Below are 15,836 nucleotides of genomic sequence, written 5' to 3' on the forward strand. Positions count from 1 at the left end.
TTTGAATTCTGTGACACATATTTACTATCCCCTGTGAGTAGGCATTGCCATGTCACACATTTCACAGAATCTGCCTTCTGAACTATAGAGCGGAGGAGTTTCAGAAGGCGGAGTCAGTACAGGAGTCACTGCTTTCATGCGGCAAGGTACCATGGGATATGTAGTCTTTTAAAATCGAAGTATACAACAAAGGAGAAGCTGCAAAGCATGCTGGGAATCCAAGAAGTTGAAGAAAGAGATGGCCAGCAGACAGGCAACACTCATAACAAAGGAGATTTTTCAAGTAAGCTTTTAATGGATTGTCGAATATAACAATTTTTTATATTGTTATTACATTACTGATGTTATAAAATGAAAGTGTATGCTGTGATAATAGATTTCCATTAAAATGCCAATCTTACACTGCCTTTTGGAATAAGAAATTTTTGAGAAAGGATTTTTGCTTCTAAAAAGCAGGACCTTTTTTGTAGAGTTTTTTTTTTTTTTGTACATCAGTTTTGAAATAAAGCCACATAAAACATATATACCATGGTAAAGACATCTAGGACTCTCACTTAAATTATATTACTTTAATGACAATAGAATTGTGTGTCACTCAGGGTATATTATCTGTCTTAAGCTACTGCCATTCCTCTTTCACTTGCTTAGCTTTAATGAAGTAAAGCGTTGTTCTTATCCTTCCTCTCATGGCTATCATGGGAGCCAGTAACCTTTCAGTGTGTTTTGGAAAATGAGACCTGTGAGCCTCTTGGGTAGAGGAAACCAGGCGGCCACCATGCAAGGTCACCCATTCCTCTCTAGAGCAGGAGCCAGGCAAATAAAGACAAAGGACCTGGGTGTACAGGGAAATGGCAGGAGACAAGTCGCCTCTCAGCATGAGGTGTCATTAACTTAATTATAAGCAATAATCTTATAGTAAAGAATGTCTTACTATAGAGCATAGCTAACATCAAATGGATAGTAGAAAACAATAGAGACAGCAGGACTATTCTCTTTGGTACATACAATGGAAGATCGCTGCCCTGTAGTAGCATTCTATTGTCACTGAGGGCATAATTCCAGCTGTCATCATCTATTAGATAGGTTTAAACATTAATATTTTAGTACTATATGTAGAAGTGACTGAGATTTATAAAATTCATCAACACTGAAAACTATTCTCATGGACACTGTAAAGCACTCCTTTCTATTTTATTGTTTTTATCCCCACTTTTTGATAAAAAGACAGCTAACATTATCCAAGAATGAATATGTCTAAAAAAAGGCAGTTTTTTAGTTTGTACATTGTGAAGAAAATGTGGAAATAACAAGCATCCTTCCAGATTTGACAGCTAAAATCCCATATTTAGGTTGTGAAAGCCTCCAAAAACTGGTAGGGCAATAATCTGAGCAGAGGTGCTTTCCACACTCACTTCAAGGGTTAAGCAGATCACGAATGATTAAAGTGCAGGGACTGTCGGGTTAGTGACAGCCAAGGGAGCTCTGTTAATGGTTTTCTTTTAACCACCACTATCCAAGTGAGATCAGATGTTTGCAGGGTGCATTAACGCTACTTCTCTCCGAAAAGATACTCTTCCTTACGCATAAGTTATTTCCCAAGTCTGGGATATGATGTAAGACTGGTTGGAGCCCACAGTCAGGAATTAGCATAATGGGAAGAGTAATAGGAGTAATATGCTTTAGTTCTGAGTACAGACTGCAGGGACAGAGAGAAATATAGGCAGAGACTGTCCCACCCTCCTGCCTGTGTCCCCCTCCTCTTCACATCTCTACAATGATCCCCTGGCTCCTATATGCTGCAGCATAGCTCTCAGAGGCTGTGTAGTGACAGGTACAGCAGGGTGTAGAGAGCGGCTGCTCATACAGAGTGGAGTCTGCATGGAACAATAGTGCCTTCCACAGACTCAGCGCAGCATCAGCATCAGCCTCAGCATCAGCTGTGGAGAAAGGGCTGCTTGCCTTGTCATCTGTGCTTGGGTAAGTACTGGCTTTTCAATTTGTTCTTTATGTCTGACAGTAATGTTAGGTCTCAAGTTATTATTTAAGCTGTCTAAGTAAAACTGAACCAAGGGTAGATTTTTTTTTTTTTTTACAATAACCATTTGTGGATAGCAAGAATTAGACTAGAACTTACATGGACAACTTCATACCAATTTTATATAGATGTATATGTATTTTACACTTGTTGCTCTTGAACGTTACACTTTCACATCTCACAATGCATAAAATGAATCATTAATACTGTATATAGTGTACACATCCCTCTTGTGTTTGAATATCCAAAATGACAAAGCTTTCTCTTATAAAAAAAAATCAAAGCCTAAAATTAAGTTAAATGGTTGTTTTACATCACTCAAACAAAAACCAGCTTCAAGTGAAGACATATAAACTGAGTTCAAGAACACAGCAAAGTATGACGAAACCATACTTACTTTTTAATGGAAGTAAGAGAATCCTCAGAGCGTGTTCAGCAGCTGTTTGCAATACAGAGTAGAAATGTGCCACCTTCATTTTTCAGTCTCTGACCACATGCACTCTGTAGAAAGGTGTGTGAGCATTTAGGGCATGAGATAAAATGGTCAATGACACCCTAGCACCTATTCACAAGTATGATTGAAATCTCGCAGAAATGTCTCTAGGAAAACTTTTGCCCAAGGAAAGACAGAATACCAACAGGCTGCTGAGTGAACTTACTGGGAGTTTGGCACATAACTATACATTACTATTATATAGCTGCAGCTTATGAAGCTGAGCATCCAAGTCTTCAGGTGGTCTCAAAAAACATATTGACACACCACGGGTTAGCTGGCTAAAGCCAGTCTTCAGGAGATAATAGTTTTTATTTGTTAATCCAGTGATGGGAATTTTTTGAATTGCTGTTTTCTTGGTTCCGTTATGTACACCTTGAACCTGGGATTCCGGTGTACATCCCATCCCTGGAAGCTGTTTTATTTACTGGCTTTTCAAACACAGCAGCTGTAGCTGAAGGTACATGAATAAGAATGTAAAAAAATATTATATATATTTAATGGACAAAAGTAGATTCGTATATCCCATTGGAGATTATTTATTTCTTATATAACAAGCATTATATTTTGTTCCTCACTAGTTTTCCAACAGCACTAAAGATCAGTATGCAATGCTTTTCACAGATAGTATGTGAATTGTAAACATTGCTCTTCCAAAATTTAATGGTTTTGCTGTCAGCTAGGTAAATATGTTTTTTACAGTGTCTAGGTAGGAATATAACAAAATATAGTACAAACCTGAATAAGCTATATGTGTCTGAATGCAACGTTTCTGTAAAGGAATGCATTTATTGTCTGGGCCTTTACATTCTGACAGGTAGTTGAAACAGGATATGGACTTTATGGACAAGTTTTTCACTGGTTGGGACAGCTTACTCTGACTTGTAAAACAAGGACACAAAATAGCTTTAAATATCAATCAGGTAAAATCAGATTAGTTGTCCCTAGTTACTGCATTTTGTACTTTACCATTATGCCTTACATTGCATTAGTCTGATTTTTGTAACATTTATTTATAGATCATTAGATAATCAATATCAATGTGAGCTGTCCTTAACTTCAAGACTCAGTCCCAGGTTAGGAAAACTAAATACATTGTATATCCTATTGATATAGGTGCTAAAAAAAACAACACCTACTATTCCTTTAATAGAACGTAGGGCAATCAAGTACAAAAAATACTATTTTGCCATATCTCCATGCATGCCAAGTCTAAAATGTTCAAGGACTGAGCCCAGCTTTGATGCCTTAAAAGGAGTGGTCTAAAAAAATCAATAAATGCATACATACATCCAAATAATATATCTGCTGTGATATTGGCTCGGTTGCCAAAATGTTTATCTGCTCTGTTGACTTATTGATTTTAAAGTAAATATACATTGTTTTCCATTGGTATAGAATAGAGTCTATTACAAAGTGTATAAACTGAGGGCAAGCAAAAATACTTTCACCTATCCGTGTGTACAAGCACCATACTAAAACAATTCCCGAGGGTACAATGGGTGTATTTTCCATGCATAATGACAATTTGGTATTTGGTTCCCAATATGCCATTGCAGAGCGGTGACTGGAGTGAAGTCACTGTATGGAAGCCAGAGGTCTCAGTAGAGGTAATTTATGACTTTAGGGTCCCATTTAATATTTGGGGAACACATTTGAGGAGCAATGTTTTGTGAATGTATTGCATGTTAAATTAATCAGTACTCAGTACATACATAATGCCTTTAGTGCTGCACCCTAAACTCATTTCTGCAGCCACAAGCTGATTACATATATGTATAAAAAAAATAGAATCAGCACTATGTAGACAAAATATGTGCAAAAGTTTGGATCATGGTAATATACTTTCCATCAGGTTTATAATAAACACCTAGTATGTGTTAACTAATTTTGCTTATATAGTTGTTCTGTGAGATAGAGTGTAAAAGGAACAGTGACATCCCTTCATGTGGGAAAGAGATGAAGGAGCCAAAAGCATTATTTTATTTACTTGTACTACAAAGCAATATGACATTTGTGCTATTCATAGCTCTTTAATGGTGTGACTTGATCTCTGTATACTAATATCACTGTCTAAAGGACCTGATGCCAACTGACTGAGCTCTCAGCTAATCACATTCCTAACAATGGCATTTTTTGCCATGTTTAGGTGAAGTTGGACACATACTTTTTAATTAAATAGAATAAACATCATTTGGAGTGTTTGTTTTATTCCATCTTGGATTTTAGTCACAGTGTATATTCCTCCCACCATTTCAGGTATATGTAAAAAAAAATAAGTTTTTTCTTGATATTGCTCATTGATTTTAGTGGTCCTGTCTGCATTTTATATATTGTTTCATGAACAGTACTGAAGATACAGTATTTATCTTTTTTTTACTGTCACAGTCACACAATGGGGTTGATCTACTAAAGCTGGAGAGTGCAAAATCGGGTGCAGACGTGCATGGTAGCCAATCAAACCTGGAAGCTGATTGGTTTTTATGCAGAGCTGCACCAGATTTTGCACTCTCCAGTTTTAGAAAATCAACCCCTATGTTATTTTAAAGGTAGTAAATCCAGTAGCAGTGACTATCCCATAACTAGAAAAGGGTAACATTTATTATACTGTCTTCCATCTGAGCTACAGGTTGAAAATCTAAAAATGAAATGTCTCGAAAATACAGGGGAAAAAAAAAGGAAATAAGCAGACCCAGAGTCAATGTTATATAAAGCAAGGGAAGAAGCCTGAAGTACCTGATCAGATAAATGGGCTCGTCAAGGCAGCTGTGGTGTGTAGGTGGGCAAACAGGATGAGGCTGTGGTAAGCAGCATAAGTAGAGAGTCCAGTCAAGACAGGTCAGTCTCCAAGACAGTTAAACAAGCCACTTGATTATTTTGCTGTTGCCAGAAACAAAACAGAAATTAAGGTTCAAAATCAATCCAGGTGAATAGCCAGAAGCACTGGAAAAACACTCCCAGTGACCACGTACACAAACACTATAATAGCAATTCACTATGGACTTGGAAGGGTTTAACAGGCTGATATTACAGTCAATGAAGACAAAGAACCAGTGCTTGTAAGGTATAAAAAGGTCTTAGCATGTACCAGCCTCTTCATAAAATCACAGTGATACTTGTATCATCTGAGATTTGGCTCCTTGCATAAGTCCAACATGTGAACAAAGAGTCAGAAGACTTCATCACAGCTGGTGAGTAGGTCCCCTTTCTGAAAAGGTTTCTTTTTAACATCACCATTTTTTAATTAAAAAGTTGAACCAAATCAGAAGACAAAGGTGAATGCTGATCAGCAGTTGAATGAGTAGACATAGGTGGAAGCTGATTTTGGTATTAGTTAGGTGGCACAGGCAAAGCTGAAGTCAGCCAGGTAATATAAGTGCAAGCAATTCTACAGAAAGGGGCAGGTTTGGCTGTAGATTAGGTGGTAGAGAAGGATACAGAACATAGGATGGAAGAGGCAGGTCAGGTCCAGGTGGCACTAATCAGGACAGGTCTTTAGGAGAATCAAGTGGTACAAATGGAGGCAAGTCTAGAGTTGGATCAGGCAGCATGGTTCTGGCTTTAAGCTAAATCTTGTGGAACAGGGTAAGACAGTTCTGATACTTAAAGCAGAACTTCAGTCATTTTTTCAACTTTCCATCTATTTAATCTTCTGCCCTTGTTGTTTTAACTTTGGATAGTAAAACATTTTTTTTTCTGCCAGTAAATACCTTATACAGCTTCCTGTTTCTTGTCTGGTAAAAAGCCTATGCTTATGTCATCATGCACAGCTCTCTCTTTCACTCTTGTGAGAGTTTGCCAGGAAGGGAGGGGGGATGAGTCATAAGAGGGCCAATGAAAGCTGCAGGGCTGCAGAGCTGGAGGTGTGCCTCTGTGTGTCTGTGTAAATCCAGGAATTAAACAGGCAGCAGCTTCAGCTGCCCACAGTTAAAATGGCTGCAGCCAGACCCTGTGGAGGGAGATTTCTGCAGCATATTTGGCTGTACAGAATCACACTATATATAAAATAATATGTAAAGTGGTTGGAGGGAAGCTTCAGAATGGCAAAGATGTTTTTATTACAAATTATGTGAGCAAACTACAGTTCCTCTTTAATGTACAATCTGCCAGTGATGCATGTTGGTACAGGTGTGGGGCTATGTCAGATAGTCTATGTAGATCTGAATTCATTTGGCACAGATGAAAAGCAAAATGGTTCTGGACCATATGGCACTTGTAAATGTAGCTCTGAAGTTAGACCAGTTGGAACATGAGTGGGATCCTCCACAAAGTTTGCTGTGGTATCAAAATTGTGGCCTTTTAGATCAATTGATATATCAGAAAATACCTCACTAGGGTTGACAAATGCAATGGGATATATATTTTCAAAGAAGAGCTAATCACAAATGACACTGGTAATTTTTTTAAGGTTACTAACGCACCTAGTAGGTGTTCCAATTTCCCAAGGCACCAGAAGCCCAGTGGGATTTTCAAAGCAAGCAAAGGTTTGCAGAATTGCAGCCTACAGACACTGACTGGAATTCTAAGCAATATAATTTAGCATTGGCAGTGGGGCAAATTCAGTGGCAACTGACTTTGGGACCAATTTGCAAAGCACTGGCTTAAATTTATGTTTAGAAACTAGCAGCTTCAGGACAGTACTTGAAAAACGATTGTTGAGTAGCACCCCAAACTCAGAAGAACTGTAGAAAAAACTTTAAAAAAGAGGCCTCCATAAGAAAATAGGCTCTAACAGAGACAGGCCAGGCAGGCAGAAACAGACAAATCTTCAGAAAGGTGAGACTAGACAATATACGGGACCTTTGCAGAAGCAGGCTGGGATGCAATGGAACTCATTAAATGTAGGCTAGCTTACAGACTGGACCTCACCAAAATAAAAGATGGCCAGCAGATAGGATATTAACAGACATAGGGACAAGATATGCCATCAGCACATTGACAAGCTACTTTTATATGCAAAGCTCTTTTTTATTGTGTGACCACATAAAAAAAAATTTCATTGTGATGAAGATTTTCTGTGATCCTGAAACATTGGCTCTCTATTTGATCTTATATAAAAGAAGACTTTACTTTAGAAGCAAGTTTGTAGGTGTGCTGAAAACATATCTTATCTATGTTATAGACTGTGACCAGTTGAGAGAGTATGGAGGCAAGTTAAAAGTTCATCAAGTGACTAAACGGTGCCAAGCTCAGCCTTATGCTAAGTTTGGGCAGGTGGCTGAGTTATGTGGTCAGGCACATAGACCAGGGTCAAGCAAAAGATTTTTTCCCCATCTCCTGAATATTGGTGTGTTTGTTTTTTGGAAAAGAAGTCCCTGTACCATATTTTACGCCAGTGATACATGCTGAGATAGGTGTGGGACTATGCTAAATAGTCTATGCAGAACTAAAGTCAGGTGAAGTGGCACAGATGAAAAGCAGAAATTGATCTGTATCATCTTGCACTTGTAAATATAGGTCTGATAATAAACCTGTTGAGGGGATCCGAATTGTGGCCTTTAAGATCAATTGAGATATTAGTGTATACTCCACTGGGTTTGGCAAATGCAATGGAACATAGCCTTTCCGAGGGCTGATAAGGGTCCCTGTGTGGCCCCAAAACATTGTCTATGTGGACATACAATAACAAAGAGCTTTGCACTTAAGATACAAGCTTGTTGGTGTGCTGACAGCATATCTTATCCATGTTATTCATCATGACCAATTGGGAATTGTTACAGCAGCCTTGTATCCAAATGGTTCAAATCCAGTATGGTGTGCAAAAGAAAGGTACTCCATCTTAGCAGACACAGGATGCACAGTGTATGGGACCTCAGGAAAGGCTGGCTAGGCAGTAAACATGTTTGGAAGTGGCAAACAATGGAGAGAGGTAAAATGTGAACACCTGGCAGACATTTGCTTGGCTCCAGCAGACTCCAAGCAGCATTCAAACCAGATTCAGTAGGGGTGTCCCTTGCAGTGGCAGTCAGCTTTTAATCCCAAAAGTAGTATCAGTTTGTGTAAAGGCTACTACCACTGCTACAAGCTTTGATGCAACAGTGTAAGGACTTGACATAATATCTGAGAACAAAAGGTGTCCCCTCTCATGCCGTGTACACACGACCGGACTTTACAGCATACTTTGCCCCGCGGACTTTTCGACGGACTTTACGACGGACTTTCTGAATGAGCGGACTTGCCTACACACGATCAACCAAAGTCCGATGGATTCGTACGTAATGAAGTACGACCGGACTAAAACAAGGAAGTTCATAGCCAGTAGCCAATAGCTGCCCTAGCGTCGGTTTTTGTCCGTCGGACTAGCATACAGACGAGCGGACTTTTCAACCGGACTCGAGTTCGTCGGATAGATTTGAAACATGCTTCAAATCTAAGTCCGTCAAACTTTTGAGAAAACATAGTCCGCAAGAGCCCACACACGATCGAATTGTCCGACAAAATCCGGTACGCCGGACCAAGTATGCCGTAAAGTCTGATCGTGTGTACGCGGCATCAGGAACACAAGGGCATAAAGACAGTTTAAAAGCCACTCAAGGTATTGCTAAGCTCAGCCTTATTCCAAGCCAAAGGAATGTGACTGCGTTATATGATTGGGTAGATAGGCCAGGTTCAGGCAACAAGTCTTTTGTTGGCTTCTGAAAATTGAAGTGTTTGGTTTGTGGCAAGAGAGTCTGTGTACTATATGTTAAATCAGATTATTTTAACACCAAATACTTGTATATATGTTAACCTTCATGACCCACACCATCAAGGAAGTCTATACTGCATTCTATTTTTAAGCACACAGTTATCACATCTGAAAAATATATTCAGCACAAATTATCAGCATCAATAAAGCTGTTGTACAGTCAGAGAAAGCAGCTGGCATTGCTAGGTAAAAAAAGTAACATCATATGTGAGAATAGTAACACATGTGCATCATCCTGTAGAAAAGCAACCTAAGGAGAAGTGAGGTAAAGATGTCAGGCCAGAATAAGATCAGAGACAATAACAAGACCAAGATCCAATACAAACGATCCAGGTGCACACATTTGTGATTTGCACACAGACCAATTTCTTAGCAAATAATTGCTTGTTTGGAGAGGTTTAAATAGACTCTGAACTCAGTCAATCAAGACACATTTCTTGGCGATAGATACTGCTGATCAGGTCCTGACAGGTACTAGTGTCTAAAATACTGCGGTGCTGGATGACCTGTCTGGTATCACATGTGGCTCATTACATAAAGTAAGTAAGTCATGGAAACAGAAAATTGTATCAAATACTAAGACTGGCTATACACCTATAGATTATCTGCAGATTTTCTATGGTCAGATGGAAAAATTGGAACAAATTCCTCCATCTACGCTGAACTGTGTGGATGGAAGAATCTCCCACTGGCCCAAGCTTCCATATCTTGCTAGTCAGCCCCGCTGGCTCTCACAATACCTGAACATTATGAATGGGTGCAGGCATTGTTTAGGTTGAGAGACAGCGGGACCGACTAGATACTAAGATACTGAAGCTTGTCCCAGTGGGAGATTCCTCCATCCACACAGTTTAGCATACATAGAGAAATCTGTTGTACTTTTTCCATTTAACCATAGAAAATCTGCAGATAATCTATAGGTGTATGGCCATCTTCATACTAATTTTTCTTTCCTGGTGCCAATACATGGTAGCATACATGTGGTAGTATATTACCATGGAAAGGTGCCAGGAAAACTGAAACTTGTATCAGATACTTACCATAATTTTCCTTTTCTGGCGGCAATCCATGGCACCATACTACCATATGTATGCTACCATGCTGGCACCAGGAAAAAACATTTAGGCCCCGTTCACATATGCTGCGGCCATGGCTCACAGCATGGGGTCCCATGGGTCCCTGTTCACCAATTCAGGTGTGAATTAGGTCCGAATTTTTGCCTGACTTCGCACCTGATTTGGAACCAAAGACATACAGGACCATTTTTAAGTGCAGACTGCGGCCGCCCCGGAGCTATGTGAACGGGCTCCATTGAAAGCCGGTTTACACTCTCCTTTCATGAAAATTGGATGCGGGGAAACCCACATCCAATTTGCATATGTGTGAACCTGGCCTTACTGATCTATTTCTAAAAAATATTATTATCTGGCTGTTTTTGGCTTTAGGACCAGTTAGCACTGGAACATGTGTGTTCCATTCATTTCAATGGGCTGCCAGATCATGGAAAATTAGTGTAAACCCTACTTTTTCAAATCACGCCACACCAAACTGCATGGTATTGTGGTACCATGCAGTTTGGTGGCCATAAATGCGTTGCACCTGCAAGAAGCGTTTTGGTTGCCATTAACAAGTAATTGGCACCCACACAGGTCTTGCAAGGGCAGTGCCTTAATGTACAGTGTGGGAAACGTGCAGAGTGCGCCTTTCCTGCACCACATTCCAGTGTAAATGGCCCCTTAAAGTGTATGTGAAGCCAAACCCTTTATTTTTTTCTTCGTTTTGAACAGAACAGGAAGAGATTAGAACCCCCCTGGTCTATTGCAATTCAGAACTCTATTAGAGCAATTTCCATTCACTTCCTGTCCAGGTGACAACAGTTTCACCAGGCAGGAAGTGAGGGTAAATCTCCAACAGCAGTATAGAAAGAAATAGAAATGCTATTTTGTCAGTAGAGTATAGGGAGGCTGAAACTCCAGTTAGATATATAGTATAATGCTGTCCATATTGCAAATATTCTCTCACTTTCTGCCTAGGGAAACCATTATCACCAGGACAGAAAGTGAGGGAAAATCTTTTTAATGGAGTCCTGTATAGCAGCAAAAACTTTACATGGATTCTAATCCTTCGCCATTTTATCAAATAATTAAAAATAAAAAGTTTAGTCTGGATATAAACTTCAATACTTTCTGAGCCAATGACTTGGGACAAATATGCATTAGGAAAGTTGGAGATACATATCTAGAGTTCCAACTTTATACTGTCTTTACTTGCTGCATAATTGTTTTAGGTATGTGACTCAGGAATTATTAAGATCAGAGATAGCCAGGGATCTAGATTTTTCAGAAGAAGGTTAACAGCTCCTGTTTTTCTCTCATGACAGATTTCCCTTATTGCCATTGCATTATGACCACAAAGTCCCAGGCTGCAATCTTGGTAGGAGTATGACAGCTATGCATTAACAAGTCTTCAATGCAATGAGAAAATGCTTAACAAGCATGCAAATTGATAATATTAACATTAGGACTGACTTCATCATAAATGTTTTTTTTTAAATGTTTTGTCCTCATAAACAATACTTAGAGTGATACCCGTTTGCTGGAAATGTATAGTCACCTATTTTTTTAAATTTAGGGCCAATTCACGCCACATGAATGCTGCCCAACACAGTCCCAACACATAGACAAGGCAATTTACCTTATATGCTATTTGGTTCACACCAACACATTGCATTGGTTTGTGCTACAAAAAATAGGACAGGATGCATTTTTTGGTAGCATGTTGCAATGCACTAAAGTTGAATGAAATGTCATTTTGTGACATTTCAATAAAGTTGAAAAGAAAAAGAAGAAAATGTAAACACTGTGATGCTCTGTAATGGTGTTTTGCACTGCCCCTGCACAACACACACCAGTGGGCAGAGCATAACTTATGCATACTGGTGAATGGGCCTTATATACCTCATATATATTTATTATGTTTACAGCTAAGTTAATTCTTTTCCCTTTGTATTCACCATCACCATTGATACAAACAATGTTGTGCTTTGCAGGTTTATTAAATGTGTATCGTGTTGTCACATATAAATGTATGTAAAATAATTTTATATTTCCTGATCATTTGATAGAGTTCATCCTTAGCTAATGTATAAAACCATGCTTATTATTGCAAGCAAATCTTGGCATGAAATTTCCCCTTGTTAAATGTGATGTATGTTACAGCTGTTTTCTCTGCTTGCTTTTTATTGATTTTCTTTTGAATTCCCTCAGAGGTACATTAAAAGAAATTCAAATTATTATTGGCAATAAAACACCTACTAGTGTTGGGAAAGAGAAAATTGAATTAAGTGACATTTGTACCCAATTCATCTCTGGTGACAAGATAAAACTGTACAGATACTTTTTGTTCCATTTGGCATGGACACAGATACAATAGACGTGCATGCAATACATAGGTAACAATTAAATCAGTGCAGAGGCAAAAAATAAAGATGGATGGACAAACACAGAATTGATAAAACTATAATTATAAAAACATCAGTGAATATATAATGAATAATAATGATAGGTAAAGTCCTGAATGTTCCAATATAGAAAGGTAGTACTTTCAAACTGACATTTAGGAGTTATACTAATGGCCTATTCACATCTATGCATTTTTCTTTTATGTGCTTTTCATTCAAATGAGATGCGCATTAAGACATGCACTGACATTTAATTCAAAGTGCATTGCAACACATGTTAAAAATATGCTACAATGCACATTAATGTACACAGATGTGCGGTGAAAAGCCTTTTGATATATCTCCATTGATTTCAAGCTCCCATTCCAAATTAAGTGTGCCTTCCCTGCTACAGCACTTAATGGGTTAAAATGATTTTTTTTATTAACCCTGCAGCACCAAGGAGACCTCTCTAAATGCACGGCTATTCTGGCATTGGTCCAAACCTATGTCTTCTTGGGAAGGGCCATGAGGTTATTCTATTTCTGTGCGAGCGCCCGGGAATGTTACATATTTATAGGAGGTACAGGAACAGCATAAAGTGAAATGATGTTGGAGCATTATTACTGAAATAAATCAGGGATATGCACAGTTCCAGTCAGCTCTGGCAGCCTCCCCCTGACCGAGTGTGTGAGAGTATGCAGAACAAACTAGGGTTGTGGGATACAATTGAAAACAGTGATGTATGACCTCAAATTATATGCCTCTGTGATTTGGGGGATGCCAGCAACCAAGTTAACTGATATAGAGACATATGCTGGCAAATTGTTTTTTAGCGGCAGTGGTTTTTTATACTACTTTTTGTCCCTGTAAGCCAGAGTTTATAGAAGCTTGGCAGAGTTTATAGAATCCTGCTCTTGTTGTATCTGGACATCTTCCAAACAATTCTATGTAAAGGTAATTTGAGGATTTATAATAAAACAGTCCATAGAGTAGGACACAATAACCTACAGCTCCTAATCACATGCCAGTTTTCATCGGTTTGAATAGTAATAACAATGAAAGATGATTTCTAATTGGTTTGTATGTCTTTTCTGTAGTTGGAGACAATATTTTAGACAGTGATCAGGGTCTACATTAAACAACATGCAAACATTGATTAGTGACTTTAAAGCTGAAGTTAAGGTATGGCAATTATTACATAGTTGCATTGGACTAGCTTGTACCAACGTAAACATGTATGTGCCATACCTGTGGGATCCCCGTGGAAGCTGTAAATCACCTGTAGTAGGCACCACTACTACAATTATTTCCACTAGCTTTCAAATTCCTGTGCTGAGCGGCTGCCCTGTTGCTTACTGAACAGCGAAGGTCAATAGCTCAGCACGGGCTTGCATTTTCACAATTAATTCAAACTGTTTTCTTGTATGAGGTGGAGATCATGACATCATTGCCCACCTCTTCACCTCCTGCAATCAGAGATTATTTTGCAGTCATTGAGAAAATGCAAGGGGTTCCCTGAATGACAGGCAAAGTGTTCAAATAAATGACCACACTCCAATATTCATAGAAAATATAGCTTTATTTCATAAAATCCATTAAGACGTCAAGCACAGGAAGCAGCATGGTTGACGCGTTTCACAAAGTAACTTGCTCAATTCGTGAAACAAATTCATAACCTAGGTTATGAATAAGCGAATTACTTTGTGAAACGCGTCAACCATGCTGCTTCTTGTCCTTATGTATCGTGTCTTCTTGATGTCTTTATGGATTTTATGGAATGAAGCTATATTTTCCCCTGAAGATTGGAGTGCGTTCATCTCTGTGTACAAGAATACAGCAGCCTTTATAGGCCAGCAAGGGGCTACGTTATGCATTCGCTAGTGCACATGCGCGCACGCAGTTCCGTTGGGCCGCATGCGCCGTAGCGCCGTTCCACTGCGCATGGAAATGGCGATACTGACAGGAAGGATTCTGATCTCTTCCCTGATAGTGCCCCCCCCAAGGGGCGACCTCTGGATGCCCAGTCTGGACATCAACTCTGGGTGTTCCTGATGAAAGACTCAGATCAATCGTGGAGCATGCAGTTTACCTGAGGGTTCCCAAGAGTTATCTTCAGAGGGGTACCCCTTTCATTTGATCAAATACTGGAGCTGTCTGCCCTTCTTTCTGCAGTTTAAAATGGCTTCCACCTCGAATTCATTCTCCCCATTAACCTTGACTGGAGGAGGAGGCGGTTCTTCTCTTCCTGGGAAGGGACTGGGGATCACTGGTTTCAGTAAGGATGCATGGAATACCTAATGTATCCTGTAGGAACTGGGTAAAGTTAGCTCAAAGGCCACAGGGTTTACCATTCTTTTTATCCTGAAGGGCCCTATGAATTTTGGACCCAACTTCTGTGAAGGGCAAGGTAACCTGAGAATTATGACGGATAGCCAAACCTCCTCACCTATTTTGAAGGCTGGGTTCCCCTTCCTTCCTTTGTCATAGTACTTCTTGTAATTGTCCAGAGTTTTTTGCATAGTCTCCTGAATCTTTTGAAAGTTTGATTGGATAGAAGTTATTCGGTCTTGAAGAGCAGGACCGAGATTTCAGGGATGGAATTAGGAAGAAAAGAGGGGTGAAATCCAAAATTCGACCAAAAAAGGTGTTTGGTTGGTAGCTGTATGTATGGAATTATTATAAACAAATTCCGCGAAGGGCAGGAGAGAAGACCAATCGTCCTGGGAGCCGGAAAACAAAAGCAGCGGAGGTACTGTTCCAAGGTTTAGTTTGTCCTCTCAGACTGGCCATTGCTTTGGGGGTGATATGCAGAGGAGAGACAATCCTTAATTTCCAGTGCCTTGCAGAGCTCTTTGCAAAACTTGTAGGTAAATTGGATGCCTCTATCTGAGACGATATCAGGTACTCCATGGAGCCTTACTATTTCTTTAATAAAGATATTAGTTGTGTCCAGAGCGGAGGAAGTGCCCACCATGGGCAGAAAGTGCGCCATTTTCGAGAGATGGTCAACAATGACCAGAATGGTAGTAAAGCCTTCTGAGGGTGGTAGATCAACAATAAAGTCCATGGAGACTTCTGCCCATGGCCGTTCTGGAATGGCAGAGGCCTCTGCAGCCCCCAAGACTTAGCATTTGCACCCTTACTGCACTGGCAAGAGATGCATGAGGCGACATCCTTT

The 15,836-nt window shown here is 39.5% G+C and overlaps 1 protein-coding gene across 2 annotated transcripts in view; it reads left to right on the top strand.

Moving 5' to 3' along the window:
* The first annotated feature begins 1,644 nt into the window (after positions 1-1,644).
* Positions 1,645-15,836, top strand: part of ECEL1 (endothelin converting enzyme like 1) — a 178,124-nt gene continuing 163,932 nt past the window's right edge. For both annotated transcript variants that reach the window (XM_073626476.1, XM_073626477.1), the window contains exon 1: positions 1,645-1,977. The gene's annotated coding sequence lies outside the window, so the exon portion shown is untranslated. The remainder of the gene's footprint in view (positions 1,978-15,836) is intronic.

This window comes from Aquarana catesbeiana, linkage group LG04 (assembly GCF_042186555.1).
Source record: "Aquarana catesbeiana isolate 2022-GZ linkage group LG04, ASM4218655v1, whole genome shotgun sequence".
In the NCBI taxonomy this organism is placed as follows: domain Eukaryota; kingdom Metazoa; phylum Chordata; class Amphibia; order Anura; family Ranidae; genus Aquarana; species Aquarana catesbeiana.